At 42.0% G+C, this 10,139-nt stretch overlaps 1 long non-coding RNA gene across 1 annotated transcript in view; it reads left to right on the top strand.

Annotated features, from left to right (window-relative positions):
- The first annotated feature begins 4,875 nt into the window (after positions 1-4,875).
- LOC122551258 overlaps positions 4,876-10,139 on the top strand; it is a 12,877-nt gene continuing 7,613 nt past the window's right edge. The window contains exons 1-2 of the long non-coding RNA XR_006312066.1: positions 4,876-4,948; positions 5,090-5,136. This is a non-coding gene — a long non-coding RNA (uncharacterized LOC122551258). The remainder of the gene's footprint in view (positions 4,949-5,089; positions 5,137-10,139) is intronic.

Here is a 10,139-nt window from a genome sequence, read left to right as displayed (position 1 = left end):
GGGGAATATATCCCTGGTGGTGGGGTCTGTTTGGAGGTGGCGGAAATGTCGGCGGATGGTTTGGTTTATGCGAAGGTTGGTAGGGTGGAAGGTGTGCACCAGGGGCGTTCTGTCCTTGTTGCGGTTGGAGGGGTTGGGTCTGGGGGCGGAGGTGCGGGATGTGGATGAGATGCGTTGGAGGGCATCTTTGACCACGTGGGAAGGGAAATTGCGGTCTCTAAAGTAGGAGGCCATCTGGTGTGTTCTATGGTGGAATTGGTCCTCCTGGGAGCAGATACGGCGGAGGCGGAGGAATTGGGAATACGGGATGGCATTTTTGCAAGAGGTAGGGTGGGAAGAGGTGTAATCCAGGTAGCTGTGAGAGTCGGTGGGTTTGTAAAAAAGGCCAGTGTCAAGTCGGTCGTCATTAATGGAGATGGAGAGGTCCAGGAAAGGGAGGGAGGTGTCAGGGATGGTCCAGGTAAATTTAAGGTCAGGGTGGAATGTGTTGGTGAAGTTGATGAATTGGTCAACCTCCTCGCGGGAGCACGAGGTGGTGCCAATGCAGTCATCAATGTAGCGGAGGAAGAGGTGAGGAGTGCTGCTGGTGTAATTACGGAAGATCAACTGCTGTATGTAGCCAACAAAGAGACAGGCATAGCTGGGGCCCATACATGTGCCCATGGCTACCCCTTTGGTCTGGAGGAAGTGGGAGGATTCAAAGGAGAAATTGTTAAGGGTGAGGAACAGGGTAGGCACTTTGACCCCTCAAGCCTGCGCCATCTTTCAATGGGATCATGACTGATCCAATATTATACATGTCCACTTTCTTGCTCCTTTCCCTGTAACCCATAATCCGCTACTGATCAAGAATCTATCTCAACCTTAAATATACTCAAGGACTCTTCCCCCACCGCTGTCTGTGGCAAGAAGATCTAAATGCCCTCAATAGTTTGAGGAGAGAAATTCTTCCTCAGCCTTAAATTGGTGCCTTCTGTCCTGGATTATCCCATGAGGGCAAACATCCTGTTACTGTGTTGTACCCCTTTCAAGAATCCTATTTGTTTCATTGAGTTCACTTTTTGTCTTTCTAAATTCCAACATGTTTCAGGACAGTTGGTACATTATACAATCTGCAACACTAATCTGCAGACCTGAATGAGTTGACATTATTCGCAGCCCCCATCTGTATTCCAAGGAAAATGTCCTGACGCTGCTAGTATTTTTGTTCTAGATTTTGTGGTTGATGGTGAAGCAATGGTGCTTGCTTCTGACTTTGAATAAATTCCATAAGGACCTTGTAATCTCCGTGGTGTGGATTTCCCCTTTCCTGATACAAGTTGGAATCCGTCACCAAGTCAAAGGGATTTCCAGCTGCCCAGCAACAAGATGGTCAGCAAGTTGGTTAAGCAGTCATCCCAGAAAACAAAACAGGACGTAAAATACACTGAATTTATCACTTTGAATTAAATTTTACAGATCATAAAGGGTTAGGACATACACAAAGGATTATTGTAGAAGATGAATTGTCAAAACTTTTAACTTTATCGTGAGGTTTTCCAATCATTAAGAAATTTGACATTCCACAAATTTCTCTTTCAGCCTTTGCAGCTGTTCAGCAGTAGTTATAAAACTTTTGCGCACCATTTTAAAAATCAAGTTACACCTCACTCAGCATCTTCACTGGCTTTTACAGAGTCAATATCACCTGTTGAAAAAGAGTAGAATCATTGATAGCAGCTTCTGCATTCCCACCTTTGACAGGCTAAATATCCAGACTCCAGAAATAGCTGTCAATTTCAGAAGGAGCTCTTGACAGTTTCAAGATGCTTACAACAGCAAACTTTGGAGTTCTTAAAGCTTTCTTCCAGGGAGACCAAACAGTCAGAAAAAGGCTTTATAGGTCATGGTCATGGAAATTGTCTGCTGTTTTTAGTAATGTTTTCTTTTCAGCTGTAAGTGCCAGGTGCCTGCAATTGTATCACCTTGAGGTGGGACAAAGAAATATGAGCAGTCTAGTGCAGGGTGTATTGACTGATCTGCACCTTCCTGTCTGCTGCTTTCCTTAAAGCCTGCTGTTATAATCTGCTGCCAGAATTAGTTTCCATATAAAAACTTCATCCTGGGGCACAACTTTACTGGCCCCCATGGCGGCAGGATCAATGATGGAGAGGGGCGAAGGCTGGCAACTAGCAGCGTCAGGACATTTTCTGTGCACACTTACAATCAGAATAGTTTCTCAGTGGACAGGACTGCAGATGAGCTCCCTGCAACTAAGAGAAAGGAAGTTGATTTGCATACCCAGAAAGGAAAGCCAGTAGTATGGGACCAGGATATTATACAGTCTGTATGCCATAAGTTTACTGCCTATGGTGCTATATGTAGGTGCTGTCTGATAGATTCTCTGTGTTTTTGGGTGAGTCGGGGAGGGGTGCGGAGTGGGGAAGCACACAAAGAGAACATAGATATGAAAGTCTGCATATGTGAATTTGTGTTGCTGCATGTGTACATGGCAACATCAATTGCAGCACTCCTTTAAAAATTTGAGAGATATTTTCCAAAGAATATAAATGGATCTGTCCTGTATTAACTTGGAACTCCATACGATAACAGCTAGCATCTTTACAAACATTGAGTTCATCTTTAAACCAAGGACAGTCTCCTGTTTACATTCTATTATGTGGTACATGCTTTCGAGCTAGAGAGCTGCTGAGAGATTTCAATGTTTAGCCCACCTATGTAATGCAAGAGATACTTCAAGAAACATTACGTATTCAAAGTAAGAGAGAATAATTACCACCCTATGATGTGAGTATAGAAGTTCAGCCCTGGGCACTCTGCCTGTGCCAATAAATGTGGGTGAAGGGTCCGCAGTCACTTACGCTCATCTCGGCAGTACTTGACTGATTAGATCCTTGGCCTATGGAGGTCATGCTGCAACAGGAGGCTAAAACATTTGGCACGCCCATAAAGATTCTTACCAATTTTTATGGATGCACCACAGAAAGCATCCTATCTGGATGCATCACAGCTTGATATGGCAAATGCTTTGCCCAAGACTGTAAAAAATGAGAGAGTTGTGAACGCAGCCCAGTCCAACATGCACACCAGCCTTCTTTCCATTGACTCCGTCTACACTTCCTGCTGCCTTGGGAAAGCAACCAACTTAATTAAAGACCCCTCCCACTCTAATTGTACTCCGTTCCATCCTCTTTCATCAGGTAGAAGATACAAAAGCTTGAAAACACATGCTAACAGATTCAAGAACAGCTTCTTCCCCATTGTCAGGTTTTTGATTGGCATCTCATATTAAAGTTAATTTTTCTCTGCATCTCTGTAGCTGTAGTATTATATCCTGTGTTCCATTCTATTACCCTGATGTATTTATATAACGTGACAATTTGTCTTGACAGCATGCAAAACAATACTTTTCCATGTATCTCAGTACATGACAATAATCAAATCCAATTAAAAGAATATTTTGTATTCTGTTCCTCCCCAGATGCTGCACCCTGACCTGAAGCAAAAATTCAAAGTAGCAGTCAATGAATTTGGCAATGAAATAGCTCCAGCTGTGTGCAGCTCTGGAGTGCCCCTTCAGGTGGAATTTCAGGTCATGATACAGGTCCTGTCTGTTCTGGAGGTGACCGATCATTTTTGTGACCTTTCTGTAGTTCACGTTTCAAGGCCTCCAGCTGGTGTATGAGGACTTCCTTCTCTATTTCAATCTGTGTAAACTCAGGTTGCCTTTCCTACCATCCAGGTTCAACCACCTTTGTTGGAGAGGACATTTTGTTCACAACACATACCTACGTCATAGAACGGAGGGAGAGAGCTCTGTGGCACAATGGCTCTGTTTCCACTCCTGGAGCAGAGCTGGACATTCCTGCCAAGAAAATGTCTGTAAAGTTCTGCCAAGATTTCTTCTGGGTGCTGTCTGCCTGGCCATTCTATATATCAGCAAAGAGAAATCAAAGGTTACAGTTTTGAATTGTAATTAGATGTGCAGTTTGATATACCATGTGCTATTAGCAAAGGTTGTGTCTGCAGTTCTGTAATACATGCCCTTGAGTTTGTAATACCTTCAAAAAACTGAGTGGCTTAAACACTTATGCTGGTTACAGTTGTAGCCTCAAATGCACTCTTCACCTGCATGGTTCTGCTCACATCAGGGACATAATGAATGCTTTCCAAGTCTAAACAGCTATCCTAAATGGGACAATTCATCAGCCTGTACTTATCCCATTCTGTCCTGATCTCTTTGTGGGGTCTCCGAAGATGGGTTGCCGAAGAATTATAATCAGTAGCGTTGGGATTGGCACATTCTGCTACATTAAATGATCAGGTTTAACTGCAAACAAGGTGTTTTGTCAGGGTTTTACAAATAATCCATGAAGTCATAATGCCTGTTACAAAAACCATATACTGAAAATTATATATAAAAAGACAAAATTAACAATAATATGAACATCAGGCTAATGTCCTGAAAGGATATCTCTTGATCCTAATATGTTAGCAATAGAAATAGTAATGAATATAAAAATTTACAGCAGCTAACAGTCAAAAAGTGCAAATTGCAAACTCTAATGCATTCAGTAGTCAAGAGTTAGTAACAATCTCAACTTTATGCAAAGTAACACCGGAACCTTGCGTCATGGAATACAGTCTGGATCACCAAGGTACTGGAAATATAAACTGTCGAAAAATGAAGAAGCAAAGTTGTCTATGCAGTGATCAGTCATACCAGAATGTAAATGTCATAGTTGTTTGCAGCGTTGCGCACGCCAAGCCCTCCGGTCATGTCATTGTTAGCATGTAATAGCATGCAGGATTTCAAGAAACCCTTTGCCAAGAAATTCGACCTGGTAAACGCTTAGTTCCTTGGAGTGTTGATTTCTCACATGAACTCCACCAGCTTTTTCATTGGTTTAGAATAATGGAAAATTTGTTATGGAATGGAAGGAATTAGGTAATGTCATTTTGTTAAGAGTGAAGCAAGGCATTTTCTGAAAGTCACCAAAATTAATATTGACCTTGTAGCTCACTCTTTACCTGTTATTTTTAAAAACCTATGCTTTGAATAATATTATGTAATTTTTATTCTTTTCAGGCAGTTGACTGGTTTGTTCTGGGTCTGTGCTGCAAACAAAGCTCGAGGTGAGATTTATATCCTATTCAAACCTTGCATTTGACATCACGATGTTACTCAATGGCTTTGGTATTCGTCCACCATGGCAAGATAGATGATGATTGATGGAAGCTGGGAGTGGTTACAGCCTCAGCAATATTGGAAATGTTCACTGCCTTTTATTACAATGGCAGAAACTGTGGCATCTGAGCCCTTAGGGAAGTGGAACACAGTTAATATGTTTAAATTTGCCTCATAAAGTGCAATTTGAAACCTGATTTAAAATTCACTGTTGCTGCACAAATTTCCCAGGGGTCAGGAAACCAGGCAGTGAAAAGTAAGCATGTGGACCAGCTCCATAAAGTCAGTGCTGATGTGATTTTTGCCTCTAACAGGGTATTTTAACTGATGCAATAATGTTTATGTTAGCTCGATGTCAAATATTGTGGTGTTGAAGAATCTAACAAATATTTATTATATCTGACTACCATGCACAAACATTAAATTACAACAGAAAGCATTGAGCAACATGCTTTCAGCAATGTGTCATCCTTAAAGTGATCTCAACTTAAGGTATATGAGATCTATCTACCCTCTGGTCACATATTATCATAATGAAACCATGAGTATGCCTCTTAAAGGTATTATAACATAGTAACCATGAAATATAGCACAATCTTTTCCAACATTCCTTGTGAGCCAGGTCGAAAAACTAACATATAGCACAGTTGGCCGTGAATCTATCACCATTCCTGGAAGAGCGGATACCAAAATATCTTCATGTGCAACATTTAACAAGTATAAACCTGCATTGAAAGTGTGTTTTTGTGCTTCTCCCGACCGTAGTATGTGCCCCATTGGATGGTGGTCAACACAGCTGCTATGTCCAACTTCAATAATAGTGCCTAGCCTCACCATAATCCAGATGTAATAGGCACAAAGCTGTTGATGTGTTGAGGATATGCTTCCTAACAATCATCTTGAAGTGTAAACACAAATCTGCTGAATGTTGAATTTGAGACTTGATGGATATGTATGGACCTAGTGAGCAACAGTAAACAGGGAGAGGGACTTATTCTGGGTGATGGGGCTCTTGTTCACCAGACAGTGAGCTGGCAAGACCCCGCACACCATTTCCTTTTAAGAAGGCATGTCGTGTTAATTGCTAATAAGTGCATCAGTAGTGAGTGGGTAGCTTCCTGAAGGGATATAATTCCTGCTTAACAAGAGCTACTGACCAGTCACAGGCTGGCAAGTTACCAGTGGGCATGGTGGTAACTACTGGCCATGCAGCTATGACAGACCTAGAATTGGCGAGCTAGCCAGACAACACCAGTAGCCACTCAGTCAATGCAGTATGTGATTGCTGGCTGGGGGGGCTTTGGACTTGGAAGGAAGTGCATGGGGCTTTCAGGAGTCCTTCTTGCCCCTTTACACGCCAGATCCCTTAGTCCGGAACCGAGTGTCTGACAACAAGGGTTTGCTTAACAGGCTGCCTGCCTGGCAACTCTTAGCCTCATCATTTGTTAAATACCAATAGCAGCAGAATGATACCCTTAAATAGATATTAATTGCCCACCTAATGGCTTCAAATTGGAGCAGGCAGGAACTCTGACCGCGAACGTTCCCGACACAACTTAATTGAAGCATGGGTGGAAATTAGAGTCCTTGCCCGTTATCCCTGCCAATTTAAATGCCCCTCGCTGTGGGAAAATATTAAATTCCAGCCACCTAATGTAAAAGGCAGACAGCAATTGCTACTGGAATAAGTTTACATGTTTACAATCAGGAGATGTCTGGAGTTGCAATAGCTTGAGTCTGTGAGGTAAGATTTACACAAATTAGACATTTCTGGAATGTTGAAGAGACCTCTGTTAGATGACAATCACTTTCAATGTTTACTTAAAGTGGACCATATGTCAATAGGCAGAGGAAGGAAGGAAAGCTTTTCTAGTCTGGACACTCTCCATGATCGTCATCCCTACCTCCATATATCAGCGTTTTGTTAGGTGTGCAGATTCTTATGGTGTCACTTTCAAATAATCCAAATACTATTTGACTATCCCTAAAGTCAGCTGTCTGATGCATTTTTAAAATGTATTTATGTTTACACAAACTGTAAATTAAAATTACTGAGACAATCACAACCTTCCCTTACAGTGCCTGACAGCTTGCAGACATCCTGGAGCCATTCACAATAGCTCTTTATTGCTTCCTTAGCCCATTCCCCGCTGGTGCTGTCAGTTACTGACCTATAGTACTCCCTATCACAGTCAAGTGAGGAAATTAACACCTATAGATTTAAAATCTAAAAATCAGGGTTGGGAGGGGGGAGAGTGTGGGGAGAACCAGAGCATGATAGAAACATCCCACCAGGAGTAGTCTATCAGTAATGAGGGATGATTTAAGAAATAGATGGAGACTGTTCACCAGAATTGTTTCTGTTGTCTAATCTATAATTACAGCTTTTCAGGTAGTTTTAGTACTTTGTGATAATCCACACCAGCCATACCCAACGCCCAACTATTTCATTGAAGCTCAGTGTAAACTCATAAAACAGCATTCATCTCTTGATTAATTCCTTTACTGCCTTTCAGACTCAACATAGTATTCCGTAATTTAGATTATGACCTCATTCTACTTTTCAGATAGCAACTATTGGTAATGATACTCCTTGCCTCATTTATACCCCTTCTAGACAAATCAATTGTTTCATTTTGGATTCCATTGCCAACCCTTTTTGCTTTGTGTTTTCATTCCTTTTGTCATTTAATGTCTTTTCACATCCATCCTAACACAATCTGCCCCACTTCCCTTCCTCTCCAGCCCTTTCTCTGCCTTTGTACGTACTTAAATCCCAATTGCTTTGTCAAGTTACAGCTTCCAATTGGCATACATCCTCGTATGCTAAGGAGACAGTCTTACTGTAGCTCTGCTCCCAGCTTGTCTTTCCACCAACGCCAACTCAGTTAAAATCTGCATGAGGTGAAGCTGTTATGTTCCTCTTGCATTCCAGAAGGGCAGACCCCAATTACCATGTATTTTAAGTCCTCTGTGGTGGAAAAACCAGCTGAATGTGGCCCACGTGCGCATACAAATATAAGTACAATCCCTTGGTTCAGAAAAGGTGTTTTTTATAATTTCAAAAATATACTTTATTCATAAAATATTTTGATGGTCTGTACAGTTGGTCATGCCATATATACGTAAACATTCCATTTCTTTGCATACAGAGATCAGAATTTATCATTTGTATATACAGGTCTGTACGTTTATCAATCATATATCCATATATTTAGCTGAGGCGTCAGCAGAGCCCAAATGACTGGTACTGTTTGTGCTAACACTTTTTGCCTGCATAATAGAGAAGGTTCTCACTATTTCTATACATAGCCTCTAACCCATGTAAGTGCACCGCACTGTGAGGATGACTGATGATCTTAATTGGTTTCTGGGGTAACTCCTAGCCCAGTCCGCATTACTCGACAATTTCCAATAACGGAATCACATCTAAAAGTGGATATATTTTTCTGAGGCTTGCAAGCACGGCTGATTGAGCATAAGCGGCATGCTGCCAATGCAAACATTCAGTGCAATGTATTGTTTGATACAGCCCACTAGTTGTTGGACACACGGCTACATACCAGCCATCAAAACTGCACGGGAACCTGTGTATCTCATGACTCATTTGTGTAATAGTAAACATCCTTATCATTTGGCAGCATCCTGTTAGCAGAGAAAACAGCTTGTGGATTTACTCCACAGTAGAAAGAGGCACTGCTGTGAAGGGAAAGTAAAGTGTGGGAATTGTTCCCTCTGCATTCAATTACTGTGAAGGGGGAAACTCACCATTCAAGGAGGGGAGACACCAAGTGATGACTAATACATTTAGAGAAGTGACGACAGAGGAACCTCGATTATTCGAAGGACCTGGGCGGGGAAGTATCGAATTCAGAATAATCGAATGCCAGATAACATAGTTTAGTCAAGCATCGGGGACCTTGCAATCTTGCCGGATAATCCAATATTCGGATAATTCAGCAAGATCATATCAGATTGGTGACTGTCAGGAAGTCTGGGGAAAGATGCTGTGGTTTTTATTGAGGTTTGTCCGGAGTAGCTCCGTGATGGGGGCGGGCGCTCTAAGGTCTGTTCCACGGGACAGAGTCAGATATCATCTGTATCTGGAGAACCATCAACTTGGTGAAAGGTGTTCTTTGGTCTGGCCAAAATTCGTTGGCCTACCAGAGCAAGGAGTTGACCTCGACAGAGTATTGCAGACTGGCACGTTCCAAGGTCCAGGGCTATATCCTGAAAGGCTTGCTAAAACCTGGGGCAGCTGCTGCTGAGGCACAGTGGGGAAAGACCACTGTCTAAGATCTTTCCGCTGAAGTTAAATGGGCATTTGTTCAGTTACCAGACCCTCCTGGTGCCTCAAATGCATGTAAATATAGTCCAATTGAAGTAAGAGATGCCTTTGGTTTGTTTCGATTAGAATCAAACACCAATGTTTGATTCCTTGATATGCTACTAAACAGAACCAAACTCTGTGTGTGTGTGAAGATATATTTTTGATGAATAAAGTACATTTTGAAATAAAAAGTCAGAAAAGATAGATCAGGACTCTCCTATGGCTATTTCTCTTTATCCATTTAGGGTACTGTTGAAGGGGACAGTCTCTCAGAGGTAAGTAGAAGTGGCTGTCAGATTTTGGGCACTATGGATGAATCTTGAATTAAACAAGGTTTGTCAATATTTAAAAGAATAATGTTTATAGAGTCATAGAGATGTACAGCATGGAAACAGACCCTTCATTCCAACCTGTCCATGCCGATCAGGTATCCCAAACCAATCTAGTCCCACCACCCGGCCCATATCCCTCCAAACCCTTCCTATTCATATACCCATCCAAATGCCTCTTAAATGTTGCAATTGTACCAGCCTCCACCACATCCTCTGGCAGCTCATTCCAAACACATGCCACTCTCTGCATGAAAAAGGTACCCCTTTGGTCTCTTTTATATCTTTCCCC

The sequence above is a fragment of the Chiloscyllium plagiosum genome, chromosome 7 (assembly GCF_004010195.1).
Source record: "Chiloscyllium plagiosum isolate BGI_BamShark_2017 chromosome 7, ASM401019v2, whole genome shotgun sequence".
NCBI classification, from domain to species: Eukaryota; Metazoa; Chordata; class Chondrichthyes; order Orectolobiformes; family Hemiscylliidae; genus Chiloscyllium; species Chiloscyllium plagiosum.
This window is presented reverse-complemented; position numbering and strand designations above follow the sequence as displayed.